Here is an 11,030-nt window from a genome sequence, read left to right on the forward strand (position 1 = left end):
CAATATATTGGGTGTTAGAGTAGATAACTTGCCCCAAAAAGAAATATTGCTCAACAATGTTTAAAGCTTCTACCTTACCTTTCAATCTGTGCAAGAGAACCAAGATGTTGATAATCTCGGACTTGAGATTAGTACCAAAAAGAGTCTTAGGAACCTTACTCTTGGTGCTCCATGGTTTTTGAAACCATGATTGCATGATTTCCTTTCTCCAAATCATTTTCTTCGTGGAAAACTTAGAGACACCTCTGCCAATTGTCAAATCTAAAAACTCCTCCCACTCCAGAACTCGAAGGCAATTTACCACAATTTTTCTATCAATGGAGATCAATATTGTGTCATCTGGAAATGCAATCTGTCTAGTGTTTGGGTTATAATGATTTATGCATTCATATATCAACTTTGGAGCTTGGACTACAACTAGAAAACCTGTTGCTTCAACCAGCCTATATCCTTGGAGCTTCTCAATAATGGGATGAATAGGCTCTAATCTCACTCTCTTTTGGAAATATTTCATGCCATAGAAATGAAGAGAAGTGTTTGTGAAATTCTGTAGTGAAGACTTGATCCCATTCAATCTGTCGAAACCCACAAATCTAGTTGTCATTATATTTGAAACTAAATTTTGAATCCAGCAAATGAAAGGAATAGCAAATGTGTGTATATTAGCCTTTTGAAAAAGTGATGCAATTTAAACACAATAACAGTTCAAGAAAGAGCCATAGTTTTGTAATTGTTCATGTTTCCACCTATATAGGGGCTTCAATTCACCTGTTGATCTTCAGAATTCACGCCACATGAATGAATTGAAGGAGAGATCCATTAGGACAATAAATGCATAGTTTTAATGGGTATTTAGGTGTCCTTTCACTGTTCTATTGGCCCAACTATAACTTTCTATCTCTCATGTTTACTTTCTCATTTTCCATTAAGTTTTGGGAAGTTATGAACAGAGTACTCCGTAAGAAAATATCCACTGAATCAAATTTTGCTTAATAGATCTTTCCCACAATGGTTAGATTATTTCCATTATCATCTTGAGATGTTTTGCACACAAAATATGGGTTTAATCCACTCACCAACTTGATTTTCTTTAAAATTTGAAAAATTATCCTCATGGGTTGAAAAACCGTCAAGGAGAAGACAATTTCAATTTCTCTGCCCAGGATTCGCTTTTAACTTTACCTTTTGATTATGTTTTCCCTTGAGTTCAAAAATGTATAAAAGTAGTGCACAAAATCATTAGGGGCCCACCTTTTGTTTCTTTTCTCTCAAAATTATCATTTGTGGGAAACATATTTCATGGGTTGAAAATCTGTCGAGGAGAAGTCAGTTTCTAGTTTTCTGCTTGGAATGATTATAAGAGTTGAAACACATTCTGAATACTTCTTGAGATAGATAATTGTAAGAGGAACATTAATTTTCCATAGGGCACTTTATTATCCTCTTATTTTGACCCGTATGCATCATTCGGTGCTCTTCATAGGAAATCGCCTTCATGGGTTGAAAGCTCGCCGAGGAGAAGGCGAAGTCTAGTTTTCCACAAGCTTTCGTTCTCATGGAGAAAATGATGGACCATAAGAAAATATAACTCTTGCAAATAACCTTTGCATGTTTTGTGAATCTCCATTGGATTAGATACTAAGCTACTTGCAACATCCCTCAACACAAAGGAAAGAAACCACCCAACTATGAAAATGTGGAGAAGGAGAAAATGAAAAATCCAATGAAGATTCCTTCCACATAAGGGGACCTAGACTTGCCTAGGACCTTACTAAAGCACACATTTCCACTTTACAAATTGGTTAGAGGATGAAAAGTGGGGCAATATCTATCTTCTTCATATTTGGTATCCTTAATGGCATATCACAATTGTTTATCACTGTATGCTTGGGTTTTCCTTTCCTTGTAGGAAAATGGTTCTGATAGTTTCACCTTCTTATGTTTGACCACTTTGAACATGGAAAGAACAAAACCTCAAATGTTGGACTAATCACAAGGACTCAAGAAAATGTTTGATGATCAAAAGGATTCACTCACAAACTAGTTTTCTCATTGAATGTTCAACTCACCATTCCACTTGTTTTGACTTGTTTAATGTTTGGTTTTGAAAACACAATGTATACAGTAGTAAAAAACAATCCTATTAGGGATAAATCAACTTATATGGAAAATGTGAGGATAATGATAATTATTTTTAATGTAAGTAAGCAAAATTCAAGCATTCATATCATAGGCCAATTGGTTTCAATATGCTATTCATTGGCCCACAACCTAAAGTCTCTTGATTCTGGTGCAATATTTCCCTCTCAATCTAAGAAGTGAGTTGATACAAGAGTCAATCAACAAATGATGCACTTTATAGAACCTTCAAGGAATGGAAAATAGAAGTTCCCCTTCTGTGGGGACAATGACTCTTGGGGATGAAGTCCAAGTAGCTTTATGCCTCTACCAAGGGAGCATAATGGTGAGTAACTTCAAAGGATCATGTTTCCTCTTGCACCACTTAAAAACTAATGCAATATGATCAAGCCCACACTAGACTTATAAAAATGATACACCAAGGATCAGGGGTGGCTACTAGTTGGATCATAACAAGATCCGTGGTATCCCCCCCCCCCCCATTTAGTTGTTGCATGTGTAAATCACTTAAGAACCTAGTAGACCATGCCATAATCGTAGGAAGTTTTCCTACCTAGGGCTACCATCTACACTATATTAGAAATAATAGTCCACCAAGATAACTGAGAGGGGGGGTGAATTCGTTATCCAATAATTAAAACATTTATCTTCTTTAAACAAACTTAACCATTTAACCAAAGTAAACAAAAACCATAATAAAATGCACATAGACAATTACACTAGATATGTTGACTAGGGAATCCCTTGATCAGAGGGAAAACCCTGGTGTGAATGATGCCCACAAGATGATGTACTAATATAAATATTCCTTGTTAGAGGATGGACCCTGTTAGGAGTCTATTACAATATTTAGCACATTGAGTCCCTATTAGGAGACTTTGAATCCATGTTAGGATATTCCAACACTATTTGGAGTTGTAGTACAATGTATGCAAGATAAACCCACTACCCAAACATGCAATTTCAACTACAAGAAGAGCACACTGCTCAAACAAGTAATTTACTATTATCTTCTTCTTTCCTCTATTTTGTCAACTGAACCAATCACTATCAAACCTTGTAGACTAGGTCACGAACCTTGAATCCAAATATCAAACCTCAAATCACTCAACAAAACCTCGACAATGAAGTTTCCTTCACTTCTGCACTGCTCTGCTCAACTTCATATTCCACACTCTCTACTACTTATAATTAATCACAAAAACATATCATCCCATACCATGATAAAGGAAAATGTCCTTCCTTTATATCAAGTCCTCAAAAAAATTCCATGGGTTAGCTGTTAGACCTTCTCAATTAATTATTATCGGACCGCATTAAGAACATGTTACACTTAGCGATAACATAAATCTTCCACCTTGCAACTTGAATAACTTTCCGTACATGTAATATTATGATGAGTGAGCTTAGCCATGTTATCATCAACATTTCTTCTTCATATCTTCAGCCTTGATTCTCAAAATAACAACTTTGGTAAGAGATATAACAAGTTTACCAGAACACGCCTCTGTAAACTCTGTCTCAAAACAAACATCACCAAAACTTACATAACTTCTTCTATACTTATCCTTTCTTCTTCTGACATTAACTGCATATACTAGATACTTAGAAGTATCTCCCATAACCTCAAATGGTTAGAGTGCTCAACTATCCATCCATACCAACTTGATCTTTTCATTGTTCTTCTGTCAGATACCACAGAAAATAATAATGTTGACATCAATGACACACTTAGTCATGAATGTAACACATCATCATAGTAGCATTTCTACAATACTCCCCAATAGGAGGGAATAAGAATAAGTTCCTTTAATCCATTAAAGATTGAGTGTGTTTATTTTAAGAACCACGTCCAAATGTTCATTTGCAATGGTCTTTGTCCCTTAAGCACTCAAGATTTGATGAAAGTGTTTTAAACCCAAATCAAAATATTTTATAGCATTCTTCTTTGATCTTTAGGCATTCAAGAATGTGTTTTTTATTAAGTCCTAAACATGCATTACAAGAAAGTGTGTTAGTTCTTCAATGCATTCAAGATTGGATGAAATTTCTTAACCTTAAGTCATTCAATAGTTTGCTTGGATTACAAGTTTATTTGTAACATTCATTTTGAGGACAAGTGATTAATCGTGCATGTTCATTCCATTTCCTATGTATAAGGCCCACCAAATTTGCTATTTGCAATAAAATTGATCAATAACCTTTATAGATAAAATAACCAAATTAGACAAACCAATTAAAAATGCATTTAAATTAGTAGTACAGAAACATTGCAGATGACAAGAGGACCAAAAATACAAGGCAATACCTAATACATAACCAGTCAAGCATGGACAATAGAGATGACTCACAGACACCAAACTTCATAAATGATGAAATCGAGATGCTAAACTATATAAATGTTTATTTAGAACCTGCACAGAGACACAGTTAATAACATATTAAAAACATCAAAAAAATGTAATAAAATTTCAATTTCTCTAGATTTAGTGTGTAAACATTTATTTTTGCTAAAAACTTGAAAGTAAATATTGCTAAAAATGCTACAAAATGTAAATGAAACTATTAAACCCCTTTGTTTTGTTATGCCAATCAGAGATGATAGTTTATAACTGTAGATGATAGTTCAGAGATGCCAAACTTCATAGATGACAAAATAGATTAAGATCACATGCAAAAAGTCACTCATGTGGAGGCAAGGCACAAATACCAAATCATGTAGATGCCAAAATGCACAGATGATAGTTCATCTACGTGGATAACAGTACGTATAATAGACAATAATGCATGAATTTTTGAGAAATTTTTGAGTTTTAACTCAAATTTGAAATGGGAAAAGGGACATGGGTCTCACTGGGTGTGCCAAAATATATACATGAAAAACTTACCTATTGGGAGCATGCATAAACAAGTAAACATTAGTTGCATATGTATATCAAGATCAAATGCAAGCAAACAACTAAAAAACTTAAGGTTTACTATACATATGCAACCAAAAGAAAGAGTCCCTATCAACCTCGAAGTAGCTCAATGAGGGAACCCAAATGAACCTTTCTAGTACACTTAAGATTGAGGGATGTGAATGTGCTCTCCCCAAACACGACTATGATGAATCCCAAGAATGATTGAAATGCCAAATGAATAAGAATCTATGCTAAATGACCAAGAATGCTTCAAGAGATGGTTATGGAAGAAACCATTCTTGCGAGCATTCAAAGGAGGTGAATATGGATGCAAGTAAATAAAATTTTTTTACCAATCTATGATAAACATGTAAGAGCGATGCAAGAAATGAACAACTACCAAAATGTTAGTGCTAAAAATCTCTAAAAGCTCTAGAATGATACTAGCATTATAATAATGCAAATGACGTAGATGAGAAATGCTAGAGACAAAGGTCTTATTTATAGACTTGAGGGAGACCTTGAGGAGGTGGCATCTATGTGGAATCCAAATAGATTCCACAAGGGAGACATGTGGGCTAAAGGATAAGCCATCCAAAAGTCAAAAAGAGTCTTTAAGGTTTGATTGGATCAAGGTGTGCTCACACATGTGTGAGAAACCTTGGGGAAATGAGTCAGGAACAAAGGTCTAAGAGTACCTTTTGGAGGAGCTAAGAAAAGAGGATCTCCTTGGGATTGAGTTTCTCACACATGTGTGAGCAACACATTAGGATTAAAAGGTGTCTAAAGAATGATTAAGGGATAATTAATCTTGGTTACTAATGGGCAGGCTTAGGTGAGTAAGAGTAGAATACGCTTTAGGTAGGGTTTATGATCAAATCAAATAAGATTTAATTCAATAGTGGGTTTAGGAAATTTAATCACGTGGAGGGATTTTAAATAAATAGAATTTATTTAAAAAGGGTATTTATGGAGCGATGTGTATTAAATCAATTTAATACATTAGGGTGATGTATTTAAATTTAATTTGAATACCCCAGGGAAATGAACATGTTTAATTAAATAAATCTAATTAAATAGGTAGAAAAGTGTAATAAATATTATTAATTAAGATGCTACATGATATATTATATAAATTAATATAGTGTTTGGGATGATATTAATCATCTACAATAAATAAAAATATTGATAAATAGAGAGAAGGTATATATGATAATACAATTCTTAATGTATAATGTGACACCATACAAGATAATAGTAGAGGACCATAAGAATGCATGATGTGAAATTGTACCAATAATGTTCTATCCAAGGGTAGATGAAATAAAACTAAGTAATAAAATCACAAAAACCTAATAGGAGAAGATGAATGATATAAGAATTATGTGTCAGTTGTTATGAATTTGAATAGTAGTAAAAATAAATTAGAGACGACACTCTAAAGGATGCCCAAGTGTGGGTAAAGGTGATATGACATAATGTATAATGCAAAATCTTAGGGGGAAAGATCAAGAAATGTAAGGATCATATAGAGAAACACATTCACTTACAAGATTTGAAAATTATAATCCAATAGCAAAGTACATATACTAAAATCTAAAAGCAAAGGTTTCTAATGTTAAATCATAGGAGGTGTAAGATAGGATGGCTTTACAAAAAGGTGCAAAGTAAAATAACCTTGAATTGTAATCCTGACATGGATCAAATAATTTTTAAAAATGCACAACTCAACTTAATTGAAACCCAAATTCTATTGTGACAACTATGAGAATAAAAATTGAATTTAATTAACACTCAACGAGGAAAATAAGTGTAACAGGTTAGGGTACTTAGATCAAGACTTATGTTGATGAATAGGTCTAGTGTAGTATGAAATATAATGAATTTATACAAAGTTATATCTTTTGAAACTTTTATCTCAAAAAAGTAGGTAGGACTATGATTGTTCTACAATTGAACCTAGAGATGTAGATTTTTTTTGCTAGTGCAAATTGAGATTGCTTCTACAATACATATCTATCTACAACTTATCGAAGTTGATTTGATTAATTTTACATTTCCATTCTTCATTTCACTTCAAAATTTTCCCCTTACTAGTTGTTATGGGCTAATGTTATTCACAAATGTCTTAAGAAGACTACTAGATCACTAAGGTTAACCCATCGAAAATTTACTGTATGATTTGGAAATGATCGAGGACAACAACTATAATCATGGAAAGATGTTGAATAACATGAAAATTCAAGCTTGTAATGGCCTAAATTCAAATCTATGTTTAGCACTTGGGTTGCTTAACAAAAGTGATTCACTGTGTTACAGATGCATTTGAGGAATTGTTTTCTTACTCCATCTGTGAAGAGAAACATGGTGATTGTAGGAGAAATTTGACTTAGTTGGAGCTTTGGTCTCGGGCCATAGTGAGGCTTGTTGATTGCTTTAGGTGCAACCCATGTCCACCTAGTAACAAAGTTGACATTTAAAATTGTCCTCGTTCTTGATAGTGGCCTAAATTGAAAGTTTCTTATAATGAATACTCCTTAAAGATGAATTATATGCCATTAACATTTGATGATAAATGAATTTACATTGTAGACCTTTTAATAGTTATATATATTTAAATGAATTGCATACAATATGTACAAAGTTGGGTTATGGTAGAAATAAAATGAGTAATAGTTAATAGCAATTAGTAACACTTTATATTGTATAAGTCGATTCTATAAATATTGATTGATTTCACACCTAAAAGATTGACTTAGGGAAAGAAAATGGTGGTTATGATGAAGGACCAAATATTAAGATAAATAGGATCCTTTAAAATGTAAAATATTTAGGGAGTAGTATCAATATAAGTAAGATACAATATCATGGATATGAATAAGTATGTATGGATATGGAAATTAACCCAATTCACACCACATTATGTCATATATAAATATGCAATTGTATTAAGGTATTTATTCAAATCAAATTCAAAATTAAATAAAACTTGATATTAAAACCTATATTTAATATTTGTATAGTGACAATTATTTTGTTTACATAAATAGATAACTAACATTTTGAAAGAATTATATCACACAAATATTTTTTTAAAACGAAAATAAATCATTTAAAGGATTTAAGACAAACATCTACATCATAACGATAAATTGTGAGCATGTCATGTTGCATGTCTTGGGTTCGAGTCTTCTCGACCTTAACAAATAATAACTAATCTTCACAAATGATGATAGTGAATCTCAATAAATAATAATAATTAATTTTAGCTTTGACCTATTACCCATAACAAAATACTTATTTATAGAATTTATATTTATTTTATTTCTTAAAACATACAAATTTATCAATTACTTTAAAGAGCTATTTATAAATAGTTTTCAAACTAATATTATTTTAATTTCATATTTGGATTTATTTTTTTAAAATAAAATATTTATTAGTTTTAATTTTTTCAATAAAAATCTATTAAAGTCAACTAATAAATCAATGAAGAACTAGATATTTTAATTTAATTTATTATGTTTTGACATGAATGCACACCATATATATTTTTAAATTGAAGGAATTGACTACCCCTCTTTAAATTGCATGTATCTACTAAATTTTTTAACATGACCAGTGATGCTAGTGTGATACACCGTGTGATCCCATGTGACTATGGGGTTATGACCTCATACTTGCAAATCCAATTTATTTCCTTGATTTTTTTAAATTCATTGTATATTTTTTATTTTCACTTTTGAATTTTGTCACTAGAGGAAGAATGACAGATTGTGAAGATTTTTTTTCATGCATATATACTTATATTGATTATTAAAGATAAAATGACAAAAAAGTGAAGTAAAATGCCCTTGAATCATAAGACTAACATACGTCAATTAATCTAATACATGTACAACTCAATGAAATCAACTCAAATTCATTAATGTAATAATTGTGCAAATGACAATTGAATAATAAATACTCAACTAGGATATTAAGTCCAATAGGTTAGGGTACTCAACTCAAGACCTATGTTGATGAATCGATCTAATGTAGTTTAAAATCAAATGATTTATATACAAATATTTAATTTTTTGGGCCAAGATTTTATCAAAAAAAGTATGTCACACTATGATTGTTCCATGGTTGAAGGTCACTTTTGCTAGTGCAAATTTAAGTTGTTTCCACAACAAATATGTATCTATGAACAAATTTGAGATTATTAAGTTTACATTTCCATTCTTCAATTCGCCTCAAAGTTTGTTCCTTAATAGTTGTTATGGAAAAACAATATAAAGAAATGCATTGAGAAGTCTATTAGTTGCTAGGGTCAACTCCTAGGTATAGCCCTTGTCAATTTTTTTTTAATAATTGTGTAAATGTTGGGTACAATTACTTTCAATCATGTCAATATGCTAGAATACTCATAAAAATTAACTATTTTTAGTATCATGATTTGAAAAATTCTCTACAAGAAAATCTCCTTAAATATGGGTGATATACCCTTGATATTTAATGAAAAATGAATGTACATAATACACCTTTTATACTAGTATGTGAAAATGAATCACACAAAATATGTACCAAGTTGGGTCATGATAGGAATAACATGAGTAGAAGTCAGTACAAAATGAATATTAAATTTCATATTTTACAAGATAGTTCTACAAATGTGGATTAAATTTCACACCATAAGATTGACTTAGGGCAAGAAAATGGTGACCATGATGAAAGAACAAATATTTAAATTTACACAATGCTTTAAATGTAAAATGTTTAGGGATATGTATAGATATGAGCAAGATATGACATGATGGATATGAATAAGTGTGCATGCATAGGATTATTAATCCAACTTTACATCACTTCATGTCATATATCAATATGCAATCATATTAAGTTATAAGGTAAAAAATAAGTCAAGAATTAAGTAAAATTTGATATTAGAATCTAAATTTGATTTTTGTATAGCTATAGAAATATTTTTAGTTAAAAACAACTTACATTTTGAAATAATTATATCTCACAAAAGATTGAGATAATCATGTGATTTATTTTTGATGATTTAAATTTAAATTTATTTCTTAAAATACACAACTTTTTCAATTTCTTTAAAAAGTTAGTTTTAAATAATTTCAAATAAAAAAATTATTGATTTAAACTAATAAATCAATGAAAAATGCATACTATTTTATTTTAATTTGTATTTTGACATGAGTGCACTATATTTGTTTAGACTACAAGAATAAAAAAGCTTCATCTCTCCCATTAAAGTGCATGTTGTGAACTTTTTAACTTGATCAATGAAGTTGGCATGACATGCCATTTTACCATGTGGCTTGGGGGTGGACAGGTAGCTTCCTACAAACGACAAGGTAATCAAGTTGACAGCTTATGACATTTGAGAATTCCAACTATGGTATTGGTACAACACATCCTCTAGTACCATGTGAGCTAGAGGGAGACTAACTAGACCTCGTGACCTTATAACTACCATAAGAAATTCTCACAAATATAACACCACAACTTATTAACTAAATATTTAAACAAGTAATTAACTATCAAATTGAAAATAAATTTAATTTTTTTAAAGAGACTAATGTCATTATACTCCAACTCATCATAATGACATTTTTCTCTAAGATAGAATAGAAAAAAACCAAGTGGCGAATTAAAATACTAATTGACAAGGATATGCGAAATTTTATATATTACAACTTGTTCCAACAAAGGGGGATCACAAGAATTAGGAGACTGACAATGACGTGTTCCCGTGCAAGAATTATTTCTCTTTGTCAACCACCTAACTTTTTCACTCGGGAGATCATATATTTCCTATACACGAAGATAAAAATATATATTCGACAAACCCCTTTATACTATTGTGCATAGGGGAAAGTAAAGAAAACATCCCAACGTGCAAATAAAAAGATATTTGTCCCCCATGAATAAGAAAAGCAAGTTGACCTAAACCATTGTATTATATTTGCATTGTTGGCATTC

This window comes from Cupressus sempervirens, chromosome 9, assembly GCF_028749045.1.
Source record: "Cupressus sempervirens isolate cs-2001-9-10 chromosome 9, ASM2874904v1, whole genome shotgun sequence".
In the NCBI taxonomy this organism is placed as follows: Eukaryota; Viridiplantae; Streptophyta; class Pinopsida; order Cupressales; family Cupressaceae; genus Cupressus; species Cupressus sempervirens.